Source organism: Xiphophorus maculatus, chromosome 15 (genome assembly GCF_002775205.1).
Source record: "Xiphophorus maculatus strain JP 163 A chromosome 15, X_maculatus-5.0-male, whole genome shotgun sequence".
Lineage (NCBI taxonomy): Eukaryota > Metazoa > Chordata > Actinopteri > Cyprinodontiformes > Poeciliidae > Xiphophorus > Xiphophorus maculatus.
Genome location: NC_036457.1, coordinates 16,647,085 through 16,667,961, shown reverse-complemented (window position 1 = coordinate 16,667,961; position 20,877 = coordinate 16,647,085). Strand labels below are relative to the sequence as shown.

The following is a 20,877-nucleotide window of genomic DNA, read 5'->3' as shown; positions in this document are numbered from 1 at the left end:
GGTAGGAGAGCGAGAGGAGGTGGAAACGTAGGAGGAAGTGACCGAATACACACGTTACCGAGATGAGTAACGAGTCACACAGGTGAGTTTATTTAAAAGCAACGTCATTCGAGTCTAAAAACTTTCTGTAAGTTAAGTCAGGTAAATTACTAGATAAAGTTAAATCCTAGCTTGAAACCCATCAAAACACATAGGTAATATGTAGAAAGGAAGTGTATTAGCCTAAAGTGCAATTGACTGTTCATACTGTTATTAAAAACATATTAATTATGTGTGGGTTTTATAAATAGCCCTTACATATCGATATCAATAAACTAGAAAATTGTGACTTCAAAAAGTTGCAGTACAGAAATAAAGTGACACCCACATTGAGCAATGCATTTGCAACATATGTTTCTATTAGCCTATGACTTTTACCAAATAATAAAATAAGTTAAATTTAGTTTTTCAGAAAATGTGCACATTAAAACCAGAAGCTTCATGTTACCCCACCATGGGTGAAACTTATGAACTTACAGATGGTCAGCAGAAAGTTAGTGACATCTTTATTGAGGAGTTTTGTAAAGCAGCTAGTTGTGTGTGCAAGCATTTTAATTGAAAGGGAGGTAGTATAAGGGGTATTTATAGAGGTGGGCAACTGAGGTACTTATTAAATTGGTTCACTTGGTCAGAGTTGCAAAGCAACCTACAAGGTGATCTAAAGTAATCTTGATAGAAAAAAATATGCAGAACGGTTCACTCAAAGAATAGTTTTCATAAATCTTGAGCTTTTTCAGAATTTCTATTCGGTTTGTAAGTATCCAGTTCAGACTTGACTAGTTTTAAGTAATTCAAATTATGAACTGGAGATTATAAAATATTCCAGATACTTTGAAAAACTGTGAAATAGCAAATTTGTGTACTGTTAAAGACAAGAGAGACACCCAGTCTTCATTTAGCAGGTATCCAAATGTATAACAGGCAATTTAGGACTTGTGCAACTAACACATTTCTTTTACTTTTATTTTGTCATTATAAAACTTGTACATTGTGTTCTTTGTGTTGGTTTCTTATATTTCCTATTTTAGCCTAACTAGATGGGTCCCAGTTTTGGACCAAATGTTTAGCTAAACTGCCGTCTTGTCCTAAAGATCCAGTTTTTGGGCTCGACAAATACCAAAGCAGCTTTTGTGTAAGTGATGTAACTCAAACACAGCTACATATGTGTTCCTTGCAGTGTATTTTATATATTTTTTAAAAACTAAAATACAGCTATGATTTAGATCTGATTTAGACTTCAAATTCTAACTGTTTGGATATAATTTTAAAATGATTGGTGTGATGAATCTTTTTTCTTTTTAACAAGTTATGTCTTTGTAATGTAAGATCTCCATTACTGGGATCTTATCTAGTAAAAAAAGACAACACACATACTATTTGTGAAGAAGAAGCATATATTAATTTGTATGAACTGAACATGACTAAATGGCAGCATAAATTTGCTCTGTATTTTAAAATGTGTTTTCTTTGAACTTGAATGGTTTCGTCTTTGGTGTATAGAAAACGCAAAGGAATTAGAATTCACACCTTTAAACTGGAGGAACTGAATTTTGAAAACTCTTATTGTTTTTGAAAGAGAAAAGCCTACAATAGGATGAGTAATGTTTCACTTCAGCCAAGTCAGCCCACCTTCTTAATGCCCACACCTTCTTCAATGAATAAATCCAATGAATCACTTCAGTTAATCCTTTCCATATTATATTGCTTGTTTATAAACTATAACACTTAAGTTACATTGATGCCGTGTGTGCATTTGTTTTCCCACAGATAATCAGCCAGTCATATATTGTTTTTGTCTCTATTTTGTAGTAATTTCTTTTTATGTTGATACATGTGATGAGGGGGCCACCTTCTGGTTTAAGTTGGAAATATCATAGAGTTTATGCATTTGCTTGTACTCAAGTGAAATTTCTACCCTCCCATTAGTGCAGCTGGTTATTATAAAAATTCTGGTGAATAATTAGTTTGTATTCTTGCAAAATACAAACCCGCTTAGTAAAACTTCTCTCTATACATAAATCTGTCAAACATTTTGCACTTGCCCACTCTTTTAGAGAAACCTGAATAGACATTGTGAGTTTATTCATTTTTCAACCACATGGTGGCGTCATTAGCTCATACAAAAGTCACTGAAGGGACCCAAGCATCAACTTTTTAGTGGGAGCTTTCTTGTTTTCCAATAGAAACAGGGAAACCCTGCAGCTTTCTTCATATTCACTGTTCTTGCTTTGAGATGGATTAACAGTTTTTATTCACAGGTTTGTCTGTATAAAGATAATCTTGTTTCTTCCTATAAATCCCTTTGCATTAAAATACAAAAAGTATCGGTTATGGAGATTATGTTTATATACACAAACATATTAACCATCTTGATTGTGATTCTCAGATTAGTCAAGCGTCTCCATAAGCATTATTGTGATTTTTTTTTTTTTTTTTTAAGACTGAACAAACTTGTCTTTATATTCCCTGTACAGGAAGGACAATCTTCAGTGCCAGTGCTGGGGAAAAAAACAACAACTCCTAGAACTGGTGAGTACTCAAGGACACCATAGCTTCGTGGTTGCTGCTAACACACAAACTTCACCAGAGACACTCAAGTTCAAGGACACTTTCTCTGACAATTTGACCATTTTGACCGCACCCTACAGAACAGGAGTAGCAAACGTGCCTGTGGATGTGTCTGAGCTTTCTGCTCTTTGCTATGTTTAGTGCTGGCACATACGGTTGTCTTGAGTGCTTGCGTAAGAGAGGAAATTTAAATTCCATGACAAAACAAATAAATAAACCCTGGACCTCATAAACCTTGACACTGATGTAACAGCACATGGAAAATAGTGTAATTTGGGCCCTTAAGATCTGGAGAGCACGTTCACATCATCATCCCACCAGGGATTCAGCTGGCAACGTGGTACATAGAGTTCAAGCACAAGAATAAGGACAATAGTGTACATTATTTCAGTGCCTGGGAGAATGATAAACTGCACTCTTTGGGATGATGGAGAGCGAGGAAAGGAAAACTTTTGGAGTGTGGTTTCAGACACAATAAATTACATCTACTACCTGAAGCTGGTCTGAACCCACTTGGAAGCGGGTGGGAAACAACATCTGTAGAAGCCTTCGCTGGCGCTCTGTATTTATGGAAAGAGAAACCTCCCGGTGACCTGGGAACACGCTTACCCAATTAGCAGCCTTGCCGACGGATCAAATGGAAGTGAAAACATTCACTGCCGTGACGGAGAAGCATCACAATGCTCCATTCATGCTGCAGACCACTACGCTTTGGGGGTTAGGTGAATTGGGGGTGTTTGTAGGGGGATTTAATCTTATAGGCACATAGTGGATAGGTGGGATGGATGAAACTGAGAAATAAATATATTAAAAAACCCCCACCTTACCTCGCTGTTCTATTTGACACGTGATTGTAGGGCTCTCTATCAAACCTAATGTGGATTTTAGGGGTAAATATTGTCCAAAGGTGTAGTTTTCATAGCGTTACTGAGCACCGCTCACCTTGACCTTTTATATTCGGTTCACGTCAATTCCTGCATCTCCTTGGATACAGTCCAAAATACCCTCACAGGTTCTGTCCAGGGGGATGAAGGCTGAGGGGGTCAGAAACCATGAGAAGCAGTATTTGAAGTGCGGCTCTTGACAGCACAGGGCTCTGGGGAAACAAAGCTACACTGCCTTATGGGCTGGAAAGCGTTACAGGTCGGATTCAGTTTCGTTCTTTGAAGCTGTAAAAATCATTGCATGTCTGTTTCCTACTTTTCTTTCATGAAAATTGTTTTATTCTTATGCTGCAGACTTCTATATATGTTCTACACAAAATAAAGAAAAAAGCTCCATCAATCAAGTTTATAATAGTGCTAGTATTTGCCTGACTTCATACTTCTCCTCAGACGGACTGTGACGACGGACTGTCTCTGGAGAAAGGCTATTTTATTCATTATGGAAACGAGCATGTGTTCCCATACAAAGCCAAGCGCCACCATATTCTCAATAGATTTAAAAAGTGAAGCTAAAACATACAAGTTTTTGCATTTATCTGGGTTTTTCCAACAAATGTAACTTTTTTTTCATGTTGGCCTTATCTTTGCTTGGGAACATCAGATAGAAATAAAACTTTTTCATGGTGTCAGGTCAGATAGCCATAAATACAGGTTGTCAGTGCAGTGTGACCCTCACATTTAAAAGAGAGGCTTTTTTCTGAAGTGTGGTTTGGAACAGGGTATCAGGTATTTAAATATTGTGCTTCTTTCTGAAAAGTGGCTACTGTAAAACAGCTTTCATAGCAGAGTATAGCTTTACCTGCCACTGACTGTATTTCATATTGTTTACGTTTTGCTGCCTAAAGCATAAAAAATATGTGAATGAACAGAGACTTATGGATAGATTGTAATTGTATACCACAGACAGATACTAAGACACAGACATGAAGGGATGACAGCTAATAATTTCAGTGTCCTTTATAGCCAAAATCTCTGTCTATCCTTCTTTGTTAGTTTCAGCAGGTGTGCCTGAAAGTTTGAAGCAGCTGCTGACATTTCCGATCTGAAGACTTGTTGAATAAAGCCAAATGTAGCACCGTGAATTTTTATTTTTTTCTTAGGTTTGTGGAGAACAGTCCATGCTTTGTTTGCTATAAATTGTCTCCATTTGTTGCAGGTTCTACTTAGAAGGTTCTTGAATGGTCACGGAAGCAGTCAGATGCCCCCCAGGTATGGCCTTTCCTGGAAGAAACAAGTAAGCTTGGAGTAACCGTGACTGAATTCACAGGTGCGGCGTAGCAGGAAGCAGGGCGTTGTGCTCCTTTCCTCCCCGCATCAATCTGCAAACTAGTTGTGAATGGGTGCCATTTTGGTATACAAAATAGGTAGCCTTTGCTTGTATCAGCTGATGCAGGTTGGTGTTGTTTTTGGCCCGACCTTAAAGGCCTGAGGACAGAAAACTGTACTGAGAGTTAGAAAAGGTCACATAAACTCTAGCGAGATTACTTTACCAACACTTTCCATGGCTGGGATCCCGTGAATAGATCCATTGTGGGATCTGCTAGCGGAAAGTAAACCCTGTCAGGATCCAGTTCATTAGCACCTAGTTTACTGTTTGAAGTTGGTTATTTTTCCGGTATCTAAAGGGAAATCCCAGATATACATCCAGCTGTGTGGGTGATTGTGTGTTTTGCATATTTCCTTGCGTGTCTATTAATGTGCAGGAACATAGTGTGTACTTATATAAATGTACAAGGTACGTTGTATCCGCAGGGGGTTTCCAGAGCAAATGGTTCAAGAGCAAATAAAACTTTTCATGGTGCAATAAATTGTATAGACAACACACAGGAGGTACATTGGTGCCAGTTTTAAGCTGAAAAACAACTCTGAAAATGTAGTAAAAATATATACACGGGGGCTCAGAAAATATTTATCACAAAAGACTGAAAATATAAGCTTTTGCAGTGTGTAGCAAAAGTATTTATCACCTCATGAACTTTTCAATTTTGTGACATAATATTTTATGTGGTAAACTAACACAGAGTAATGCAGTATGACAAGTGGCAAGAAAACGGTAATTATTAAGAAGTGCAGTTTTAAAGTGTGTCAAAGGGGATAGAACAAACATATGGAAGAACGTGCTCAGATCAAATTAGACCAAAATTAAGCAGATCACCCTGAAGACACCATCTCATTGTGAAACATAGTGTTAGATTTACCCAAAGTTCAAATATAAGGTTAAGTGAAAAATGTGTAGCAGGCTTTATGTAATTCTCTGACCCTCTCCAGTCAAGCTGCCTGAGCATAATTTATTCTACAAACAGCAATGAATACAATTTTGCTAAACTTGCAAAGCTTGCAGATGTACATCCCAGCAGACATGTGGCAGTAACTGCATCAAAATGCAGTTCTACAAAGTATTGACTGAAAGGGCTGAATACAAATGTATACCACGATTTGAAAATCGGGTTTCACTTTCCTTTCACTTCGCTGTTTTGTACTGGTCTGTTACCAACTAATGAAAAGTGTGATATACTTATATTTGCAGCTGTAATTTGGATTAAATTAAATGTGAAAAAGTTTAGGCAGTATGAATACTTTTAAGTTTACTGTATTTATATTCTTAATATGTGTAGACGACATTCTCCTAAAAAGTCAACAAAGCTCAATTGAACATTTTTAACATGTATAGAATTTATTTTTTATTAGTTAACAGTGCTGCAAAAGAGAACTGTGAGCCTCTTGAGTTATTTTGCTGTATTTCTAACTATGATGTGAGAGAGTCCCTGTGTGTGTTTTTGTTACTTTTTCCTTTTGTGATCTGTTTGTTGGTTGGAAGGCGTCCCTCTGCCTCTGGTTAGACAAAAGTGCCGCGTTGAGCAAAACCTCCACTCTACTTTTATGGTCACTGTGGGCCGTCCTATTTGTACATGCTTAAAGCAAATTAGACCAGCAGCTGTGTATGGCTGTCTTATTCAATTTTGGGTTTTCATAATAAGCATGTCTTTTAGAAAGGTGCTCAAATCCAGGAATATATCTTACATGTTTTAAAGAGTGACACCTTTAGAGTTTCACACTACACCGGTTTTCTTTTTCTTTTTTTTTTTTTTACCTTAAAAATACAAATAAACAATATATTTAGCAGTTTTAGTGTTCTGATGGGTACAGAGAGAAAAAGACTTGACTGGATATTTTTCACATGAAGAACAATGGCAAGGTGCAGCAAGAGAACCTTAAGGTGACCGCTGTCAATAGCAGAAAACAAGTGGACCTGAACTAACTACATTTTACTCTGTTTGAAAGATTCATTGCATATAGTCATAAAAAAAATACAAACTTTAAATAAGCCAAAATAGCAGAAAACAAATGGGGACAAAGATACATACTTTAAGTAATGTATTTTTTAAATTCTAGTGAATTGTAGTAGGAAGCTTTTGCACACTCTGGGGGGGAAAAAAAATCACCCAGTCAGAATAAGCAAATTTGTTAACTTTTTATTTTTTGTTCTTTATAAAATATCAGTTTTCTGAAAAAAAACCTAATATTTTTTTTATGAGACCTGCCTCACATCTACAAACAAGGTGAATTCTTCCAAGTTAACAGATGTTTCAAACATAACTAAAATAATATCTCCTTTACTTCTTTGTAATACCAACTGTACCTGAATATCTAAGAAAAAAGTTTGATTTTCTGTCTTGTGTTGTTATTAGCAGATCCCTTAATTTAGTTGAACTGTTAATTTAGTCTTATGGAATCAGTTTGTAATGAATGACCACTGTGTTTAGAACCAGGAGAGACATCACTCTCTGTGGGAGAGAGAGAGTGGCTAGTTTTACACAGAACCTAACATGTTTTATCACAGATAAAATTGGACTGAACTATGGATGTTATTGTAGTAGGTTCAGGGTTGCTTCCAATTTTATCTATTTTCCTGTTTCAATCCAGTGGCAGCCTAGATGAGTTGCTCACATACCTTTGTATTACTCTGATTCCTTTCTACATGCTTGTATCAGCTTTTACTCTTCCTTTGATGTAATTTTGACCTCGGAACTGATTCTTCTTTCTTCAGTAACAACTTCCACACTGAAAAGTGTTGTACTTACTGTGACATGTTACAACTTACAAGTGATATACAGGAAAAAAAAAAAAAAGAATTTTTTTTTAAATTTCTGGCTGGCTGATCACCAATCACTTGCTGGTAAAGTGGAATACCGACTGATTCTGATCACCAGCTGATCCTGATTAACTTGATCAATAACATCTTCTAAATGTTGGGAGATTAAACGGTTGGAGGGAAGGATCGAATGAATCACTTGGATGACATTGCATTGTTTAACAAAACTGTTTTTGACAAATTGAGCAAATTATAAAATAAGAATTAACCATTCAGATGTAGCACCACATTCAAATGCTTTAATCTCAACAATTTGATCCAAATTTAAAATTGATCATAACATCAGTTCTCCATTTCTAAATGTCACATTTTTGAAAGGTAGTTTTTAATATTTAAAATAAATATCACACACCAATGTAATTTCCATGGATCATTCAAGCCTCCTTCATGTCTTGAGACAGTTGGGAAAATGGTAGGTAAATATATTTTCTGACAGTGTGACAGGAATAAGAAATAGACCCAGCTCGGAATTGAGTTCTTAAGCTAATCATGCATGATTATAGGCTTGGGAGCCAAAAAACATGGCATGTGAAAGAGGTTGTTTTCATCTGCATGCTACTGCAGAATGACTGGCTGTCAGTGTTACCTATTCTCCTGAGGGTTCTCACTCTCCTGCCTGTCTTTGACTGGGCTGCAGCAGGTCTTGTGGCCCCTAGGGACTGTCCGAGGAGACCTGGACAACATTGACAGCAGGCAGATTAGCGGTGTCATTTCGCTGTGGTAAGCTGGACAAAAGCATCTCTTGTTGTCTCAAGCTGTTTGTGGTGCTGCTTTCCCAGTCCCGTGGAAAGGAAAGGACAGCCAATGACCAAAGCCAAACAAACCTGGTCCAGCTCACCTGTGCCGTGAATGCAGAACTGAGTGACCCACATTTGGATGGAAACCATTGCAAATATTTCCCAGCAAAGTCTGTGGAAGAAACATTTAACAGGGCCTCTCAGCAGGGAATTTTAACTAACTGTAAATGACTTTGACTGTATTTAGTTTGTGTCATCTGTTCCTATGTAGTAAACATTCACATTACCATCAAATCATCCAATATGTAGCTTTGTGCATAGTAATATGTTGATTTAGGTGTAATTAAACTTTGTTGCTTAGGATTATGTGTGTTCACCTTGTTGCTAGGTACATATTTTATAGTGCAACAGAGAAAGTTATAATTCTCATAACTTTGCATGTTGACTATTTGTGTGATGAGAAGCAACATTGTTGTTGAAGGAAAGTGAATCTGAATATCGCTTTGACTATATAGCAGTGGTGGTTGCAAGACAAACCTCCTTCACCCAAACTACATCTTAGTTTAGAAGCAAAAGCTGAGCTGCAAAATCTTTGGCCTTGCCACAAAAATTGAATTATATTGGCTCAGAATGCCTAGAAGTAAAAAAAACAGCAACCTTGGGAACGATTATGCAAAGCGAAACGCGGTTAAGCCCAGTGCTACTGGTTTTCCATTCCATCCAACAGGAGAAAAGTAAAAAAGGCTGTTATTGCAGAGTTTATCCACCTTAATAAATATATTGAAGCATTTATTCATGCCATGACAGTTGTAGCTGTAGCTCATTTTAGCCATGCTGTATAGCTTCTTTGTGTTACATGCAGCTGTAAGAGTGAACATTGCTTCTGGGGAATTTATTAACACTGGGGTACTTGATGGTCCATTTCAGCCTCAAATTAAACTCCACAACAGATATCATTTAATGTTTTCTTTTGTTTTCACTAAACATTGTATGCACTGACAACGTTGTCAAAATCTTTTGAAATAAACTCTGCTTTATATTTTTGTGTAACGGCGTGACAAAAATATTTCTTCAATGTTTTGAATCATTTTTATTGTTTTGGTCCTATAACTGTATGTAGGAAACAAATCAGAAACTTGTTACATGCAAACAGAGACCCAATAACACATACAATATTTTTCTTAAATAAATAGGATTTTCAAACTTGCAAACCATTTATACTGCAGGATTTACCAGCATGCACACAAAAAAATCCCCAATAGTGTATATTGTATATATATTGTTATATATATTGTATATATATATATACTATATATATATATATATATATATATATAACAATATACACTATTACTGTCTTTTTATTTCTGAAAATATTCCATGTTAAGAATACTACAAATAACATACTGCACATTAACTTTGCATTTGCTAAAGTCTAACAATAGTCTCTTATCGTCTCCTCCGAAGGCCAGCTGACCGAACAGAGAAAGTCCATTGCTCTCAATGACACAAACATAGATACAAATAGCTGACTAGCTAGTTCACCATCATGCAAACCTTTAAGGCTGTTTTGTTTGCTCACAGCTGAGACTCAAAAGAAAGGCAGGACCGGTGCTGAAAAGGCCAGCTTTGACAGTTTTCACACAAAGAGTTCACTGTTGGTTAACAGTGAGCAGCCTGTTTCTGGGAGGTTTGCACTGTTTCTGGGGCCCATTTCATGGAACAGTTAGCAAGGCCAAAGGCAACCCATGAACTGGAGTGATAGTTATGGCCCTCAGGGCCAAACCTGGGACTGGCCCTGTTGCTCTCCCCCTGTTGCCCCCACCCAGTATCGAAGCTTTTACAAAGCTGACTGGGGCACTCGGTGCTGCAGGTGTCCTCTCATAAAGACCCACATCACATGGCCCGTTGGACTGACTCAGCTGGCATGGTTTGGTTCCTTTCTTCACCACAGGTGTCTAGACAATGCTGTGGCAACTTACAGTCAGTACACAACTTGTTCAGTTGTTGCTTGAGACCCCATTTTCTGCACTTTTATATTAACACACCATAGTGCTTTGCAAAAGTATTCATACCCATTGAAATTGACTATATTTTGTCATGCTACAACCACAAACTACAATGTATTTTTATTGGACTCTTATGTGTCTTACCAACAAAATGTAGTGCATAACTGTGAGGGTGTTTCCCAACATGTCATTTGCTTTAGCTTTGTGCGCATGTGATAGAGATAGAGGAAAACAGAATTATTTATTCTCAACAGGATGAATGGTTTAATGTAGTGTTAAGTACTTTGGGATCCTCTTGACTTTATAAGATATTATACAAGTACAGGCCATTTACCAACATTTATGTATTGAATGAATTGTAATTGGCTTTTTCGAGTCTTGAATGTGAAGCATAGCGTGATTCATTTGCTCAAGTTGAAACGGAACAACCTAACAATTATTGAGCAAATTAACATTAAAACATTACTTGGGCATTAGACTGGCATCTGACTATCCTTCACAATAACGGTGCAAGACCAGTCTATTCTTCTTTGCATTTGTGCATGTGTTTTAGAAGTGGAGAGAAACTGTACAGGCAATAGATATTAGAAACTACATTCTCTGCCTTTGTTTTAGTTAGGAGTAATGGAATGGAGGGCCCAGAAAAACCATTTGTGTGGTAAGCAGGCAAAAGAGGAAGAAAACATAAGAGTAAAGACTAGAAAGAGATTAATATACAGGCTTCTCTCCTTCTAACCACAGAGTGGGCATAAAGAGCCCAGCATCTCATTGATGTCAGCTGTAGCTGTGCCTATCCTTTATTTTTCAGTTTGGTTTGGACAGAGCAGGCGGCCTGGTCTGCAGGAGTTGGGAGGACATGGCCCAGGCTTTCCCACATCACTCACAGGCCCCTGATAGGCGGTCACACAGGCCGATAATGACAGGGTGAGAGATTTAGTATTAAAGTCGCCTCTGCTGCCTCCTCTGCTCCTGTCTGACGTCAGAATGTTAAATACGGGGATGAGAGCATGGCATGGCCTACGGGATAGGGAGTTAGACCTGTCTTAAGTATAGAGTTTTGTGTAAGAGAAGCCTTGGCTTGGTTCCACAGGGCTGTTTCCATGGACTCACACTATACACAACAATGGGGCATTTGGGATTACAGTTATAGATGGGAAGAATTGTTATTTGTGATAAACATAAATTCAGTGATTGTAAACGGCAATGGAAATGGGGCAGGGAAATGACAATAATTCAGTCAAAAAGCTCAACCTACTGGGTGGACTTCAAATTAGACAATAACATATTTCTTTCTAGTTTTAGCTTGTTCAGATGTTGTGGCTTGCATTTAGTATTAAAATAACAAGTATTGCATGTAAAATTAAGGTGCTGTTTTTTTTGTAAAGTTATAATTTTGCAGTTTATGACTAATCAATGTAGAAAACCAAAAAACTAGGTTGCTGGAGGCTAGTTTTCATAAATGTCATATAATCACTGGTAAAAGACCTTATTGTCTACACCATTTTGCAGCTCAACCGTACAAGCAATACTCAAAGTAGATTAGCAACATAAAAGCAGCCGAAAGCTGCACCTGCATTGACAGATCATCACACCATTGTGGCATTTAAAGAAAAGGCCTCAGTCAAACACGCCCCCTGACCTTCACTAGCTAACATAAACTAATTAGGGTTCCTCTGAAAGGAATGGTCTGCCATTGGACTAATCAGCTTCCACTGATCTTGACCATGCAATTCTGATCCAGCCTGTTCTCCCCTCTAGAACCTCATTATCACACATTTTCAAAGGAGCGCCATGGTAAACGGAAGGGGGTTGAAAAGATGAAGAAATTTAGGAGGTGGTTGTCCAGGAAGGGGGCTTCCCCAGTTCCTCTCTCCTCACATTGGACTCAGAAGGGAAATGTCAAGCGTGAAGCTCGGAGAGCGGTCAGAACTGCTCAGTCCAGTAGGCAGCACAGAGGGGGCCTTTGTCCACCATCACTTAGCACCAATTACAGCCCGTCAAAATAGTTCTTCTGCTGCGGGGCGACGTGTTAATGGGCCCGGTTGGGTGTGAGGAGCGACCTTGTCCACACACACCAACCATGGGTCAAGGGTTAATAGGGCCCTTTTGATGTGGCGGATGAGATTTTGGCAACCTTTAGCTGCCCAGGGAATGCTAGCACAAAGACGCAGAATGTGATACAATTAGGCAGACAACTAACTGCAATGAATGGAGTTTCTCCAAAGATATGGGATGGCTACCTCAGTCAGGACAGATTGGCAGGCCTATTCTGGCCAAACAGGTGCTTTGGAAGGTCAATGCCCTTCCCAAATGCAAAAGAGGAGCCAGGTCAGGGCACAGACAACAGCCAAAGAACTTTTGCTTGAAGTGAACAGTAATTAAAATCCTGTTGAACAAATGACTGCCCTTCTGGACACAGAGAAGGTCCTTTTGTACTTGTGAAAAGGTCAGAGACCATTGAGTCTTCCGCTGCATTTCCCATCTCAGTCCTGAGTTGGAGCTGGACTCAAACAAGCAAATGGGCCAGCACGCCTGTAGGTCGCCCTCAGCCAAACTTGGAAATAATTTGTTGTACAATATGTGAAACTTGACTTGGCACCACTGATGTCTGACCTATACTGTGTTTCCTGAGTTTAAGTAATCAGTGATTATCTGATTTAAGATGAAAAAAGGTTCATAACACAGAGCTGTATTACGTGTGTTTTGTCTTGGCATGTGAGCATAAACTGAGACCTATACCTCAAGTGTGGGAATTGTACTAAAGTTCTGTATGTTCCTTTAGTTTCTTCACAGTTCTTTGTCAGTGAGGGACTAGAACTTTTGTAAAAATATATGAAAAGAAACAATCTTAACTACACTGAGTAAATTCAACCACATGCAAGCGTGTGGGAACCCGTGGATGACATCCATCTGCTTTCTCCAAAATACTTTCTGAACTTACTGATGTACAGTTCATTACCCTTACCCAATCCTCCTGGAAATGGATGTGGTGATCTGGCTCCCAGCTTCATCTACTTAATGTTGAAATAAAGGAGGTGATTGAACTCAGCCTCCAAATTGGATTTGTGTAATCTGCATCGAGTTTGAACATCCTGTGTAAACACAAGCGTGTGCAGATGCCGGAAATGCCACGGCTGGAAATGAAAATGCCCATAGTTGACTTTGGCAGAAAATCAGGGCAGCAGAAACGGGGATGAAGCATAAACACAAGCAGGAGTATGTCCATTGTTTGTTCAAGGGTCAAAGGCTGCTCTGAATAACTGCAATGAAATTTTATAGATTGATTTAGAGTGATGTGGTGGGGAAGATTATAATAGAGGATTAATAATTTTAGTATTAGTGTTATAATTTGTCCTGTAGCAATACCTTATGAAGTACATAGCCTCTTTGTTGTTTTTTATGAAAGTACTTTGAAAATTAAAAAAATTTTAAATCACATGTTCTTGCATTTACTGGGAACAGAGTCTGCAACATCCGCTCATAACCTTTACACCAAATTCAACTTGGCACAATGATGTGGAAGCAAAATTGAAGAAACACAAACATCATTAAGAGTTCATGTGTTTCTGTTAAACAACCCTTTAGTTATACTCTCATTTCCTTAATGGCTTTGCAGCTGGATTTCACCCCTGAGCTTAGTCACACAGTGTTGGCCCCAAACATGGTTTCTTTTGCTGCTTTTCTCTCAGCGATAAGTAAGAATATGACTTCGGCTCAATAGGATTCATGTGCCTTAAACGCTGCACCCTTTAGAACCTGACTCATTAGAGCATGTGTTTTAGGGAAGGGAGGGGACTGAAGGTCTGTAAAGGTTAATTCCAGATGCACAGCCTTCTTGAAGTGGCATGACAACATGTCTCCTCTGCTAAGATTGGATGCATTTTTATCCATCAAGCTGTCTTGATGACAAGAGGCTCATTACTGAGATGATTGCCTTTATCTCTCACAAACACACATACACGTTTCTGTCCTCCTGCACTTCATGTGCACATTTGTCAGTTGCATAAGCAAAATTAATTCCTGATGAAAATGGTGTTTGCGCAAGTAGTTGTGTTTTTGAAAAGCAAAGCTGATTTCTTTAAACTTAATTCAAAAACTAATTTAGATCTTGACACTTTTATATTTTATTGCTTCAGATGTCTCGAATATGTGGAGATGTTATTGAGCTGCCCTTGTTTATGTTGTTCTGTTGCTTTATCACAACAAGCTATACATCTTTGACTTATTCAAAGTGTTCCGCTTGATCTTGAAGACAGCAAATACAGCAAAGGGGAACAATAAAATGAAAGATGAAGGAGACAAAAAAGAAACCACAGAGTGGTGAAGACAAAACAGCTGAGGAAGACAGAAAACGACAAAAAAGGAAAAGAACATGAGACGTGCTGAATAATAAGAATGCAAGGAAGAAAAAAGAAAACAAAGACAAGAGAGAAAGAGTGAGATGTGGGCCATTCATAAGCAGACTTCTCCAAGGGATCTTAGGCCAGCACACCTGCTACTATTCACTTCAGAGGAAATAGACACTCTGTGGAAGAGAGGCTCTTGGCCTCGGGACAAAACCGCTGCAGCGCCAAATTAGAAACAGGAAGGACTGTGGGTAAGGCTCAGATTAAAAACGTACTCCCCACATGGACTCAATATACTGCAGCCCTGATCCGCTCTGGAAACCTAAAACCCAACAGCACTATTTTATGCCCCAGTCAACAGAACGCCCGGTGTTTGCTCAGTGACACGATGAAGACGAAGTCCAATGTCAACCCCCGAATGTTGGTAAACTGTGGTATTCTAAATACTGCCCATTCTAATAAAGGAAGGAAGTTTCTAAGTATACATACAGTATATTTACTGTAGAAGTAAAGAATCGTGTCTTGTTTGCTAAACTAAATAATTGCATTGTTCCATCAAAAAGTATAGTATACACTAAGAGTGTTTTTCTTTGTACAGGTGATGAGGAATGTTCCAGGTAATGAGAAACCTATGGCAAAAATAAAAACACATTGGTCTAACTTTGTCCTTACATTACACTCAACTCTTTCTACTCTATCATTTATCAAACTGACAGCCAGATGACTTGTTGTGTAAGAATACACTAACAGGGAGGACAGAGTGGAGTGTCCCATAGATAGCCGTTAGGATAGCTTATAATGTCAGCTGACAGCAATCAAAACCAAATAGTACAGAAAAGATAGCGATGACAGTCAACACAATGTATAATTATTTAAAAAGGGGTGGAAAAGAGCAAAAGGGGAAACTATAACACTTCCTTGTAAATTATAATGACAATTAAATGACTTTAGGCTGTTCTTTTCCATAAATGTCTGTTTGATTTGTGTTTGTCACCAAAGTCTTGGCCTAAAAGCATAGGTCATCACCTAAGTTATGAAGGCCCACGCTCGCTAAACGTTTTCTGAAAGATGTCTGTACCAGGCATGCTGATTTACAAGCATAAACACATTCATGTATACGTGCTTATGCACATTTTGCCAGATGGGGAGTGTGCTCAGTAGTAAGACTCTAATAGCAAAACCTGCCATGACATCACCCAGGGGAGTGCAGGTGCAGGGCCGGGACAGGAAGTGAGTCACAGGAAGCTTGGTGAGGCAGACTTTGCCATGCCAATGACAGGCTGTGGGAGTGCGATGTGAAGAGCTGTGAGTTATACTTGGTGGCTTAATTGGCTGAGTCCCCTAGGTTTTGGAACTGCTTTATAGGCATCTGTCGTCTCGGTCCTTCCAGAATAACAGACATGTTTTTCAACAAGGGTGCGTGTGGTGTGCAAAAACAAATGCTATTTACTTTTCAGACATCTGATGTCTCTCCGCATTTTAACTATCATATTAGTTTGGACGTCTAGCATTTGTTTACCATCTGCAATTTCATTCAGAGTGTTTACTTTAAAAGGTGTTTAGCCTCATAAGTATATGTTGTCAGTTCATCATTTAAGTTTTTACTAACCTTCAAATCCCCAGCATGGAGATTTGTAACAAATTGACAGATGGATGGATGAATGAAGGAGATGTGCATGTGTCCTTGACAATGGCAGTCCAGTAGTTTATACAAAGCTTATTACACTAATGAGAAAAGTGTGGGGAATGGGCTGGTTCCATACCACCCAGGGAAGTGGAGTCTGTTTACCCTGGTGTACTGCATCTGGAAGTGGCCTCCTGGTAATCTGCTCTAAGAACAAAAGGTTCAGCACCAGCTTGTTCTCATAGACCACCAAGTGAGGTTTGAACTTCATAACAGGTCTCAGACTTTCCTAGCCAGGATCAACTCTTGCTTTGGGAACTGAGGTTTGTTGACAACTCAAGGTGCTTCTCGAAACTTCTAAATTTATAAGGCCTCTTATTTTCTCTAATTTAGGTGACACTTCAGATTTGTTTTTATCTAAAAGATAGCTGTGGCCACAGTAGCATTGATATATTCAACTTTAAAATTCCACCTTGGAAGCAGCTATAGGATTTAATGAAGACCTACAGTGTCCCAATGGGGTTCTAGGCAAACAGGCATGTGCGACCTCTTTGCACATGCTGGGATTAGTTGGACATCCGGGAGATTTAGTCAAATATTGTAGATTGGCAAACTGTCTTTTCCACCACATGTCAAAATATTCTGTATTTTAATCACCTGCTGTCCACCTATACCATCGGTCTGCAATTGTGGCACTTTGGATCTTCCAAAATAGCTCTTAAAAAGCTCCCCTAAAAATGATAAAGAACCAACTACTGCTTTTAAATATAGACAAATGCATATTTTAGCAGTTTTTTTCATGGAATTATTACACTGAACTTCCAAATCATAATACTAAAATCTGTTTAAATCTATTTTTCTTGTCATTAGGTTGAAAAAGACTTTGTTTTACATCATTTCTCACAAATATCAACATCTTATAGAAGCAAATGTATTCATCTTTTTTCCAAAGTGTTATAGCAACCATAATTACTTTTTAGCACAAAGGGGGAAGCTTGAGAGCACCAGCCCATTTGTAAAGTATAGAGGCCGCACCACATTATGTTTTGTTGCAGGAGAGATGGGTGCACTTCTCAAAATTGACAGCATAATGGGAGAAAGAACATCATGAGAAAATATTAAAGCAGGATTTAAAGACATCAGCCAGAAAGTCAAAGTTTGGGTGTAAACTGGTCTTTCAAATGAGTAATGACAATAGTCTCACTGTCAAATTAGTTGGAGATTATTGTCAAAGTGACTTAAAGGCCTAAAAAAACTGAACTTAATTGACTGAACAACATGTCCAGATGTGACGATAATCAGGATTATCCCTCAAGGCCTTCTGTTAAGGGTACTAGTGAAAAAACAGCCAGTTATCCAAGCTGCTTTATTAATACTACAAGTGTTGATGAAGTCTTCACCTGCTCAGATTATTTTTCTTTTTTGCCTTCTCTATGTACCTTAGAAGCAGGTACATTTGCGCAAAACTTCAAAACTTTTAAAACAAGCAGGCTTTTCCCAGCCAAAACCAAAACGAACAGAGACTGATTGCAAAAGAGTTTAGGGAGGACCACTAGAAGTAAAGGCACAAACAAACTGGAGAACTTTCTTTTTCATAAGCCATGTTCTGTCTGAGGCCTTTTTACACATTGGTTATGCCTTAAAAAAGATGTTTTCACTAAGCCTCCACTGTTTCTCTTTGGTTATACAAACACAGCACAAACTGGGTCAGCACTGTGCCAGTGTGTGCCTAAACACAACAAGATGGCAGTGGGGAATCAGTGGCGTGACAACAGCATCGTTGGGTGCAATGGTGTACTGCGCTTGTTGAAAGAGACTTAATGTTCTATAGCCATGAAAAGTCCTGAGACCTTTGAAATGAAACACCAATCCTTTACTGATGAGTAGTAAAATAAATCTTCCCCATTCTCTATTGGATTATGTTTTGACTGTAAGAATTACAAAAGAATTTAATTAAATCCACAAAATTATGCAAATGTCATCCAACCACTGCAATTTTCATATGAATTTCACAAATGGGTTTAGATTATAGCCAAGACTGTTGGAGCTCAAGACTTTATAATATCTTGGGTTTATGACAACTCTCTCATTATTTAATTGAGTTGCTCTGAACCTCCCATAAAATTCCACAAGACAGATATTGTAGAGAGTTATTAGAGAGGGAAGCTGTGCTGCATCTTGTGAAAGGTACAGAGTAATTGTGTTCATACTTGTTTCTTTCCCTGTGCCAACACAGCTGTCTCAAATAGTGGAATTACTTCCTAAGTATGTTATACCATTCATTATACTGCTCTGCAGAGGCCTGGTAATGAACCACCATTTGTTTCACGTGTGGACCACCTGACCCAGAAAAAGATCTAAAGCATACAGAGTACTTACCCCTGGGGTCTGTTCTTCTATCTTGTGATTGAACCATGTTTGTGTTATTTCTACATTTAGCTTGTCTTCCGTGTCTTTCAGTAGCACAGTACCTTACTTTGCTTAAAACCGCAGGATGTAACTTCTATTAAACAAATGTTTTCTATATATTTGTTAAAACTGTCACTACATTATGATAGTATGGTATGAGAGAGATAATCTGCTAAAAGATTGATCTCCTCCACCTCCTTCCATTACTACTATTGCCTATTGAAGAAATGCAATGCTCCCAGTCAAAAACAACCAGAGCAAGAAGTTTGCTCTTAGCACTGTCAATCAACCTCATGTATGCACTGCTCAATGTGCTAATGGTGAAGAAACAAGTTATCGTTCCAGAAAAACTGTTTATCTGTCGTCATTGGAGTCTATGCTAACTATCCTGAGCATTCATGACAAGCTGTCAGGAAGACTGTGTAGCAAGGGGGAGAGGGAGTCAGCAGTCAATCACAAGCGTGATTGACACCGCTAAGACCCTAATCCTGGCTCTAATTGGTTGTGTCTAGTTAGCACTAGGAGCATTGGGAGAAAGCAGAGGAGTTTGATTTTGTTTTTCCCACACACATCATCAGTCTTATACTATATTGTCACAACATAGTGACAGTTTTACCAAAAATGTAAAAAATGTATATTTTTCTTAAGTTTCATATTCCAACTTTAATGTATAAAATGCTCCAGCCCCACCTACCTAACTTGTCTCACACTATATCGTACACAATCTAATTTTCAGCTAAGCTACCATATGTATTTTGGGCAAACAATTTGTAGCATGAGTGACTTAATGCCCCATGTAGTACGTTACATAATTTACCATATAATTTAAAAGTGCTAATCAAATACCTTAGCAACCAAATAAGAATGTTACAATAATGGCATACAATGTTATAATGTAATAATGGCATGCTTCTCCTCTTACCTTGCAAATATATTTTATTTAATAATTTATTATTATTTAATTATTTACTTTGTATCATTAAGTCAAAACAATTTCCTAGCCAGTGAACTGGGGATGGTAATAAAATTTTATTCTGATATTGGCATTCATAAAAATCTTGAAAACCACAGGATTGTACAGTGTCTCACATTTATAAAATAAAAACAGTAAACATGCAATGTATTGTGCTGATGTCACACATGTCTGACAACTTTGTGGCCAAAGTCTGCAGTGATTGTGTCCATCTTGCAGAGGCTTAAAGGGACAAATAGGAGCTGAATCGTTTAGGATTAAAGTTGTTTTCATGGTAACAGCTTTCCTTATCAGATCTTTGTATTTCTATCAGACTTCACATCAAGGCACATTTTGCACTGCATCCAAGCTGAGCAGATTGTAGCACAGGGATGGGAGCAAAGCAGAACCAGTCACTGCTGCTGCATACATAGTAAAATACAAGTGAACCTATTTCAGAGCTCTTTTCAACTGGTTCTGGTGCTTCTTAGATGAAAATCAAACCGGTCCTGATCGTATTAACACACTCAATGTTCTGCACGCTGTGGTGATCTGCAGAATAGCAGGTTCATGGTGAGAGAATCAGAGAGAAACAGAGACTCTTTTGCGAGTTTGATTTAATTATATTTATTTATGTGCATCAGACCGGCTGTTTTTAACCCTTGAGTGAGTGTCTAATTTGGCTCTTAATGCTTTAATATTAATGTTTGTATGAAATGCTTTCTTAAGAAGTACCAACATAAACTCACACATAGAAAGGCAAACATCGACATAAATATACATATATAAAACACAAAAATAATTCTATTTGAAGCTGTTTATATTCTTAAACTATTATTTACTAAAAATATTATCCATGTACGACTTTTTTTTCTACCAAATATGATGGTAGAAAATGTTTTACACTAAAAATAAATCCCATTGATGCAGTTTTATTTCTTTTTACATTTTTATTATTTCAACAGATCAGTGTAGCAACACTTTTCAGGCATATCACCGTGCTCTTCATTAGTTGTAGCTACACAGCATCAGGTGTAATTTATTGTCTTTAGAAAACGTTTATCTTCCATGTTTGATGTACAATGTAAAATATGAC

At 38.1% G+C, this 20,877-nt stretch overlaps 1 long non-coding RNA gene across 1 annotated transcript; it reads left to right on the top strand.

Moving 5' to 3' along the window:
- The first annotated feature begins 3 nt into the window (after positions 1-3).
- Positions 4-4,786, top strand: LOC111611462. Its single transcript, XR_002754060.1, has 3 exons — positions 4-82; positions 2,514-2,568; positions 4,708-4,786. It is a non-coding gene; the product is annotated as an uncharacterized LOC111611462 (long non-coding RNA).
- Positions 4,787-20,877: the final 16,091 nt, after the last annotated feature.